This window comes from Propithecus coquereli, unplaced genomic scaffold (assembly GCF_000956105.1).
Source record: "Propithecus coquereli isolate 6110/MARCELLA unplaced genomic scaffold, Pcoq_1.0 Scaffold2, whole genome shotgun sequence".
Classification (NCBI taxonomy): Eukaryota; Metazoa; Chordata; class Mammalia; order Primates; family Indriidae; genus Propithecus; species Propithecus coquereli.
Window position 1 is genome coordinate 12,448,897 of NW_012144966.1, and position 10,489 is coordinate 12,459,385.

Genomic DNA, 10,489 nt, shown 5'->3' on the forward strand with positions numbered 1-10,489 from the left:
CAGACTGATAGAGGTAGGGTTTAGGTTGAACAGCATAACTCAGTTTTGTCATCTATAAAATGTTGATAACAAAAATACTCCCTAGGACTGAGTGAAATATGAAATAATCTATGTAAACCTATAATGCATTCTCAGCACAAAGAAGGAATTCGGTAAATCATAGCTATTGCATCATCATCATCATTATCATTATGTTGTTACGAGTTCCTTCAGATCAGGAAGGATCAGATCTACGATACACACCTTCATCGTTATTTATTCAACAAACATTTATTATGTTGCCTGTTACGTGCCAAGCACCACATGTGGTAAACGTAGCAAATGAGTTTTTGTCCTCGTTGCGCTTACAGTCTATGGGAGTTAGGTTTCATTAGAGAACCAAATTTTAAGCCATCAGGGAGAGAAAACATTTTTCCAGGTATACTGGTGCTAAGTAAAAGGAATAGTTTTCTGTTGTATATGATCTATAACTTTTAAGTAAAATACATTATATTATTTCATCAATTCATTTGTCTTCACAGAAATAAAAAAGAAAAAAAAAAGACAACTTCACATCTTAACATACTCACTAATCATAGTTGAACTCTATTTTGCATTTGATATAATTTGATGTTGCTTTTGCTATGCCTCTGATATTCATCACCCAAAGATGCAAATGCTGGGTAGTAAGAGCAGAAAGGAAGATGGCAGAAGCACTTGAATCCTCTCCTTACACACACACACTCCACTCCTGGGCTTATGGGCCATGTGCAATATTTATATTTGGGGTATCAGATCAACTGGCCCCACCGTGAAACTAGATGGCTTTCTTTCCTCCCATTTTCCCAAACCCTGCATACCACAGCTTTCTGCAAAGCAGGCTCTTCAATTCTGTTAACATCTGTTACAGAAGTATCTTCTTACCATCAGCTGAATAAACATTTAAAATAATAATAACAAAAAGGCTGGCATGTGCACACATTGACTCTTAGTTAATCTAGTTCTTAGAACTCTAACCCATAAATTGAAGTCATTTTTCCACTGCATCTGTTAAAAATGCTTCTTGAGTATGTTAGTCAGCTGGTGGCTTACTATTTCTCATGTAAAAAAATGTTGCAGATAGACTGGTATGTGACCTTGTGTACATCCATGAAGGGTAAACCATGAGCGTGAAATGAATATCTACAAGGAAAGAAATAGCAGTTACTGCATGGGACTCGGATAAAGAAAAGGAATGCTTCACTTCGCCCCTTTCATTGGAGCGGGGGGACACCAAAACCTTACTTTCAGCTAATTTATTTTTTATATATTATATGGTGGGATAAATTGAGACTCCTCGGTGACATTCTTAGAGGGATAATAGGTGGCCGTGGATCTCAGTGGGTGCTGTCTTGTTTTGTTTCTGGTTAGCTAATTGAGCTATGCAAGCACATTTGGAATTTTGTACATGACAGTAGGGGAAGAGAGTGGCAGGAATTTTACTGGCACAGCTGTAAGGATTTTTCTGCAAGTGAGAAGAGAAATATATGCGAGCTTCCAAGGAGAGTGGAATCTTGGAAAAAAAGAAAGACATTGAGAGAGGATACTTAAGAAGTTTTGCTATTTGCTGTGTGATTGCACTGTCCCCTCTGTTGGCATTCCCCAGTGACAACTTCAGAGTTGTGTTTTTGTGTGAGAGAGGCAGCCTGCAAGACAAGAGCACAGTGAGAAAGAGCGTTATGAGAACTTGAGAATTGTATTGCTCAAAGGGAGAGCAAGCATGCCATTCTTCCATTTAAATTATCAATTTAATTTTTCTTTAGTGCAAAGAACACTTGAGCCTCTAATAAAAAAAATTCTGGACTACGTTACCGTCTCCAATTAATTCTCTGAATAGAGTCATTCAATATTTACATAGCTCAAATAAAGACATCTTAATTTAAGGACATATTATCAAGCAAACAGTTCAGTGTTTGTAATTTTATTGGTTTTAATTTCTTTCTAAATAATCCATGGTCATTGATCAAAATTTCAAAAGTTACTGGACTGGTATACATTTAAAAGTCCCCCAGGGGTAACTGGTAACCTGTTATCAGAAATTTAGCCGTAGGTTACCTGGAATTTTTTCTAAGTATTTACTGCTAATGTCTTTAGTCATTGCTACCTCCATACTTGCTACAATGACCTTACAGTTATAGCCTAACACGATACAGTTTTAAACTTTGTCATTTTATATCTTTTGAACTTAATATTTATCTTCTGGAGTCAACATTATCCAGTCAGATATGTATTTGGAAAGTAACTATTAGTGGGATAGGATTCTAATTTTTAAAAAATAATTTCCATTTATATTATTGTGAATCTTTCAATTCTTAAGTTTATTTTTCAAAGAAAGTTTCAAATCTCCCTTTGGTCTTCCCCTGAAAATCCCAAATTCTGAAATTCCTCCCCAGACTATCTCTTGATTGCCTGTCTCATGTTTTGTGAGAATGTAAATTTACTGAACTATTAACCTTACCAAAATGAAATTTAAAGAATTGCTTGCCCTTGTGTGTTCCAATTCACTGAATGCAATTTTAAAGTTAAAAAAAGCATGATTTGGGGACTTTCTGTGTTACTGATCCCTAGATGATGTAAATACTTGAGATTTAATATTTACATTTAAAATGTCTCAGGCTTCACACTTATTCAGAAAGAATGAATATCTAATTCTGCAGCAGTGTGAAGAAGAAGAGGTGTGAATGACCCCCAGACCGACCAAAGCCTGCGCCCCGCATCCCCGTGTCCAGCGCCTGCATCCTGCTGCTGTGGCCACTGTGCCCGAGAGAAAGGCTGAAGGAGATGCCAAAGGAGAAAAAGCCAAGGTGAAGGACGAACCACAGAGATCTGCAAGGTTGTCTGCTAAACCTGCTCCTCCAAAGCCAGAGCCCAAGCCTAAAAAGGCTCCTGCCCAGAGGGGTGAGAAGGTTCTCAAAGGGGAAAAGGGAAAAGCTGACGCCAGCAAGGAAGGGAGCAGCCCTGGAGAAATGGAGACGCCACAACAGACCAGGCACGGAAAGCTGAAGGCGATGGAGTCGCCAAAGGAAAGTGGGTGGATTTTTGATAGCTGTGTACTCCGGTGACTGCTCAGTTCAAAGTACTATTTTTTAATCAAGTTTTACTAAAATGCAGAATTTTGTTTTACTTTTGTTTTTTTTTAAGCTGTGTCATTAGCACACAGAACACTTGATTGTTTTTTGAGGAAAGAGCGTATGTCACTAACAGAATGTCTCTGAAGCTGGATTCACGTGGTGAAAGCACCTTTCTCTTCTAGTTTTGAGAGACTTCGTCTTGGCTTTCAGGAGGAGGGATTCCCTGATGTACCACACAGCGAGTGACCCTGGCACAAACCCCTTGTGGTGTGGAAAAACTGAAGTCCTTCTTATGTCCTCTTCTCCCTCTCTGCCTTTAGCATAAACTTAATTCCCTTAAACCCAGACACCTGCTGGGACTTGACTCCCAGTAATTGGTTACTGGTATGTCAGCAATCTGGACTTGCAGTGACGCCACTGAGGCAGCATCCCTCAAAAGAACAGTGGTTCCGTTTCTGGATTGTGGATCTTCAGATAAATTCTGCCATTTACATTTCATTTCCTGAAAGTCAGAGTTGGCTCATGAAAAGTTGTTAAACAACATGTTAAATGTGAAATGTCAACCCTCACTCTAAACTTTTCCTGTTCAGAACATCAAATGAAGACTTCATTGGGTTTTATAATGGCCTTCTGATTTGGGTAGTCCATTGAAGGAGGGAGTTTGAAAGTTATTGTATACCGTTAACAACTGTCTGCCCATGTCCTGCCTGAAATACCATGATTATCTCTGAAAAGTATCTTTAATAAAGCTGGATACAGTTTGTCTTGGAAAAAAAAAGAATTAATATCTAATTCTGACAAATAATGAAAAAAAAGAAAAGTAAAATATAAAGTCATATAGTAGAAGTCAGGAAGAGAAATAAATAATTATGTTATTATTCTTTTCATATTCAAAATAGCTTTCAAATGAGGAGGATGTCTTCTCTCCCTGGAATAGCTTCTCAAATGCTTCCTTCCTCATTGTGTCTATGATCAATCATTCATCCCGGCTGTGGAGTTTAATGAAGCCTCTTCTGTTCCCTCCTTCCTGCTTTTGGTCTTTCTCTACATCCTGATCAGTGCAAAAGGCTGCGGCCAAATAATGAAAAGATTGAACAATGGCTTTGTCATCTCCTCTCACTGAATTTAAATGATTCCTTATTGCTTTTAGCATCTCTCTCAAACAACCTATCCAGACAATAGGTATTCAATCTCCTTCCATTCTCATCTGATTAAATTAAAAGTGCCACTTTTAGCTTGCTCAGAAGTGCTGCTTTTAATTTAATCAAGGACGTGTTTATTTTACTTTCTGTCTTTATTTTCCTCACCAACTTTTTTCTTGTTGTTCTTTCTATGGAGAATCATTTCCTCTTTTGTATGTTTCAAGTTAATCTCTCCATTTTGATTCAAAACTCAAAATTGCACAAAAATGTACTTGTATTTCTTCAGGAAGTTTATCCTACATAACCTAGCTAAGGTAAAGATGAAGACAAACTATGTAGTTCTTAAGCGTGACCCATGCAAGACGTGCCTCCCTCAAGAATTCACCACCTGGGAAATGGTTCATTCTTTCTTATTCATTCACTCGTTTATGATATATTTATTGACTTTGCCATACCACCAAAACAAGGCTACCATTGCTCCTCACTGTCCCAACAGAGAATGCCTGTCAGTTTCAGTGCCCTGCCTTGGAACCAGTGGGAAAAGAAGGGTGAGAGTGAAGAATAGAGAAAGAAGATGTTGGCCTTTCCTCTTTTCTTTTTTATCTGCAAGACCTCTACCTAGACATACCTATGTGGTAAGTTCGAAAGGATTTTTCGTAACTCTTTTCCCCATAAGTCTTCTAGGCTAACTCAGAAAGTCCATTTATACCAATATAAATTAATTTTTTAAAAAATCAATATTTCATAGATTTAGAATACCTATTGCACTAAGCAAGTTGTCACAATAGCTAAAACAAATACTCTAAAAGGAAGGAAAACTGAATAAAGTTTAGTTCCCTTTAGTTAATAACTGTCATATTAACACAGGATGTTAACAATAGGGAACACTGGGTGTGGGATATATGAGACCTCTCTGTACTACCTTCAAAACTTTTCTGTGAACCTATAAGTATTCTCAGTTTAAAAGTTTGTTTAAAAACAACAAAAAATACATTGGTGCAGTCCCATTCTCAAACTCTGTTTTTGTTTAATTTTTAGCTAAAGAGAATTTTGTTGTTGTTTGAATTGATACTTAGAGTTTTATTTTCATTATAAAAGCCAACTATTTTTTCATAGTCAAGTGCATGTGGGGCATGGAAGCAAGCCAACCATCTGCAACCCCAGTCAGTTCAAGTTCAAAGTAAAATAAACTTAAGGGAAATAATTAAATAGAAGCAAAAGGTTATATACACTAGCTCTGCACTGATCTCCCTCTCCACACCCCAAAAAGAAAAAGAACATAAATATATATCATTAGGTAATGGTCTTAATAAATTATGGCACATAAACATTATAGAATGTTATGTGCTCTTTTGAAATAAAAGAATAACTGTAGGAATAGTGAAAATTGATAACCATGTAATGGTGGGTAAAAATAGCAAAACATAGGAGAGTTTGTATTCAATAAATGCAAAAAGAAAAAGTATGCGCATATCTAAATATCATGGAAGAATAAGATATATTGTTTACATGCTCGTTGAAATATCAAATGATATTGCTATGCAGCAGTTATTTTACCAAACCAAACTGGGGTCCACTCACCTGGCGTGGCAAAGCTAGAAGCTGAGAGTTGCAGAGGGAAAAAGAGACATTTTTATAGCATGGCCTCTTGCCAGGACTATGGGCAGCTAATGCTTAAGACCTGAACTCCCAGATGGCTTACAACCCAGGGTTTTCTAAGGCAGGGGTACATTTCAGGCAGGCAAAATTGTAAATCAATATGTGGAAGTTATATATTGGCCCGGCCCAAAAAGGTGGGGTATTCTGAAATGGGGGGCCTTTAGGTCATAAGTGGATTCAGAGACTCTCGGATTTGTGGAAAGGAGTGCTACGATGGATGTGACTCCCTCCAGGCCCTTTGGGGGACACTTTGAACAAAGAATGGTGGGCAGAGTTCAATTCCTCAGTTCCCCCTTGTCTGCATTTTTCCATCTGGTGGAGGTTTCTGAGAAACAACTCAAGAACATATGTTAATATGCCATCTTTTAGTTTCCATAAAGAATCAAAAAATCTCATGACTCTGGCTCACTCTCTTGGAGGGCCAATGTTCTCATCAGGCTGCCCATTCACTTTTCAAGGCTAGCCGGGTGCCCAGAACTTCCCCTGAAGGGTCTCGAGATTTCCCTTTATATCCGTGCTTGGGGTGCTGGCAGGCCCCTAAAAGGGGTCCTGCTCTGTCTCAGTTATATTTTTTGTGTTAAAACTCTTTTAGTGAATTTAAGTTTAAAAAGAAACAATAAACATATCGTTCTTTTCCATTTTTTTTTTACATCCAAATGTGTTGATTTAACAGCTCCAGTTCCTTTGATATCAGGACCTCAGTCTCTCTTCCCCCTACTAAGGCTCCTGTTCTAGCAGGATGACTGGGCCGGAGGGTGAGAAAGAGGGAGGGAGGTGTCTATGCCATGTCATTTAGTGCCAGAATTACCTTTGCTTTCCATCCCATTTATTTTGTTGTTCGTTAGCTTAAGGACCACTGTCCTCCATTAAACTAGAGCTGGCCCCAGATTGAGGGGGAGGCTACACTGCTCCATGCTGTTCTTTCCTTTATTGTTTTGACTTGTGCAGGTCAAAATTTAGTCACTTGCATTGTTGTGCAGAAATGTTCCCTTTTTTTTGGTCTATAACTGAATTTCATTCAAAAGCTTTCAATTCTGCACAGTTGTAAACTTACAGTTAATCTTACAATTACTTTCATTAACAACATTTTATAGTCAATCTACTTTCCTTAAAGAAAGAGAAACAGAGAGAGAGAATCCTTCATTCTAAATCACTAATATTAAAAAGAAACTTTTGGAATTCCAAAATGCAAGTGACTTAGTCTGGCAATTGAAAAATCAGACCTTCAAAACTACTGTTTATGCTGAGTTATTTCAAAATTCATTTATAAACCCAGTTGGTTCCTTGTTTCTCTATGTCTTTTTATCTCCTTTCTTTGGGGTAATGAAGTGGATAATCTGTCTACTTTTAATGGCAAGAAGGCTTCAGAGTAAAGATATCATGAAAAGAAAAACTACATTAAATGATATTTCAAAATATTACCCTGAGTACACCTTCATAATCTCCCTTCTAAGCTTCAGTTCTCTTTCTTCATTTCTGGGATGAAAGTGCTTAAATAAGAACATGTAAACCCCTTTACCCAAGAACAAGCTTTTTTTTTTTTTCAGGGACAGTATAGTCTATATGAAAATTTCAAAAAGCAATTTTTTTCAAGAACATAATTTGTAAAATTTCAATTGTATCCTCCAAGAAAGCAAGCAAATTTTAACTTTTCCAGGGTAACTTAATTTATGAAGCCCTCAAGTCTTAAGATTTTTTATTTCAGAAAGGAGTTTTTACCATATATTTATGTGACTAAAGGTATCAGGCTGGGGAGTAGATTCTGAGACAAAGTGAGAGTCTATAAGGTTTCCATCTTTTATCATCAGAAAACATCTGAAATTATGGGGTGGTGGTGGGAGTTGTTGGTTGGTTTTACATTCACTGCCACAAAGCTATTTTTTCTAAATGGTTAGAAGAGTCCAGAATGTTCCTTACCGAGAGTGCAGCATAAGAGATGACATAAAAAAAGAACAAAGGAGCCTGAAAATAATGGGGAAAAATCAGGAAACATTACATAAAAGACATGGAGTGTGACTGGAGGCTTGGCATGCAGCCAGAATTATCATGAGCACATTCTAGAAGAATGTAGAAGTATGAGTTCCTAGATAACACTGGCTAGATATCTTTCAGAGAAGCACTTCTTAAAACTTGAGAGCAGGCCGGGTGCGGTGGCTCACGCCTGTAATCCTAGCACTCTGGGAGGCCAAAGCGGGTGGATCGTTTTAGCTCAGGAGTTCGAAACCAGCCTGAGCAAGAGCGAGACTCCGTCTCTACTGAAAATAGAAAGAAATTAATCGGACAACTAAAAATATATAGAAAAAAATTAGCCGGGCATGGTGGCACATGCCTGTAGTCCCAGCTACTCGGGAGGCTGAGGCAGAAGGATCGCTTGAGCCCAGGAGTTTGAGGTTGCTGTGAGCTAGGCTGACGCCACGGCACTCACTCTAGCCCAGGCAAAAGAGTGAGACTCAGTCTCAAAAAAAAAAAAACCTTGAGAGCAATTACTTCTACATTATCCATTTTGCTACATATTTGAATTATGAAATCCTATAATAAGATATTCCACTGAAAGTATAAACATGACTTGTTGAGGTTACTGTGGCTAAATATTCAGAGTTTTTCTAAAATTGATTTTAATTGGACTGAGACTCCTTTTTAACAAAATCAGTAACCGAAGGGAAAAAATTGTGATTATTTCTATTCTCACAAGAGGCTGAGCCTCAACTTTTCATTTTTTTCTATTTTTACCAAACCCAGCCTAACACACTAGATTATTCATTTTAAAATATTTAGCATAAACATGTTCCATTTGAATGATACTTAACTAGTAGAGAATTGAGTAAGTTAATGGGATGAGTCAAGCAAAAGAAGAGCTTTCAAATAAAATAAGCAATAATTAGCCAACTCAACTGTGTTAATAACAGCAAGCTCGGATAAAGCCATGTGAGCTGTTCTTTGAACCAGCTCTGCCTCAGACCAAAGTATACTTTAACTGATATTCTCTCCACGATGTTGCTCTTATTTAAACATATTATTATATAAAAGACAAATACTGAAATACCCTTTAAATGAGTGTCCTTTTTGAGGTTGCAAAGAGATTTTTCATTCTTGCTTGTCCTTGAATTTAAAGGACTCCCTCTACGCTTTACTTTCTCTGTCTTTCTCTGTCTAGGACAACCGTGCCACTACGGAGCCCCTACTTACATCACACAGTGGTTATTCAGATAAAACAAATCCTGACCCATCACCCAAATCTACAGGTGAGGAAGATGTTTAGAATCTATCCAACATAGATGACCCAAAACTTAAGGAAAAAACTCAGGAGGTAACTCTCTCTCTTCTGCCTACACTTTATTATTCATGGAGGAGAACTCCTAGCCTCCCTGGCATTCCAATCTCTGATGATTTCCATAGGCAAGAAGTACTTTGCATCTATCCTAAATTTCTCTTCTTGTTTTATAAGATTACACCCTTTCATTGTGCGCTGGTGGATGTATAACTACTCATTTCTTCCTTCAAGAATTTGTTGTGTTACACTGAAGTCGGCTGCTTACTGGTGGGTGGTATCTATTTGGGAATTACAGGGGTAGTATCTCCGGTTTGCTCCTGGGTCCCTCTCTGGTGGGGCTGGAGCCTCCATCCAGCAGAAAAGGCTCCTGTGTCCAAAGGAGTCTGTTCAACTTGCACCACACGCAAAGATTAGAGGAAGGAGACCAGCTCACCAAGGAAAAAGAAACGACGCTCCTGAACTTTCAAGCTAAAGCCTGTCAGTAAGAAGAGAGATTTAGAGAAACTGAGAGAGCCAGATTGAGCATTATAGGATGCTCTTTAAGTCATGTTCATCTGCTCCCAGTTCCTGGTACTTCATTTCTGTACCAATTAGAAGACACCTATTACTGGCCAATTTTGTTATTTTCCTTCTTTTGGCACATTGGATTGACTAATATCAAAAGCCCTCCCATCTGTGCGCTGTCTGTAGCCTTCACCATTAGAAGCCTCACCAGGGCCAGGCAGCTGCAGAAGCCTCTTTGAAAAACGGCTTAGATGCTATGATGGCTGCATAGTTCAGCAGATTGAGTCATGAAGAGATTTACCAATTGTCTGATGTATCTGGGAACAAAAAAATGAAATAAAAATAAAATCACTTAGAACATTGACTGGACTTGGCAGCAATTTGCTTTGGAAGCACCAAACCACAAGCTCTAGCTGGCATTTGATTTGATTAACTGAAATGCAGACAACCATTTTGCAGACCACGTTCCCATAAGCAAGCAGCTGTGGTTCGGGGGCCCTGTTCAGGGTTACTAGGCTGAGTCAAGACATTCCCCTCTGACAACAAAGACAAGATGGGAGCAGCCAGGGATAGTATTGGAGTTTGGGAGTGAAGGAATGTTCTGGTTAAAGAGCGCCAGAGGAAAGAAAGTCTTCGATATAGTATGGTGTTCTTCAGTTTCAACTAATACATTTATTCCTTCGCTGTTGATAAAGGGAATTTGTTGTGTTCAAAATCCCAGAATGGTCTCAAAGGTCTGAACCTTTGGCCAAGTCATTATCTTCTCTTGCCTGGGCCGCTGCAGCATGTCCTAACCAGATTCCGTGCTTCTTCCCTTGCATCCA

The 10,489-nt window shown here is 38.3% G+C and overlaps 1 pseudogene; it reads left to right on the forward strand.

The window, feature by feature from the left end:
• Nucleotides 1–2,699: 2,699 nt before the first annotated feature.
• LOC105809702 lies at nucleotides 2,700–3,061 on the forward strand (annotated as a pseudogene).
• Nucleotides 3,062–10,489: the final 7,428 nt, after the last annotated feature.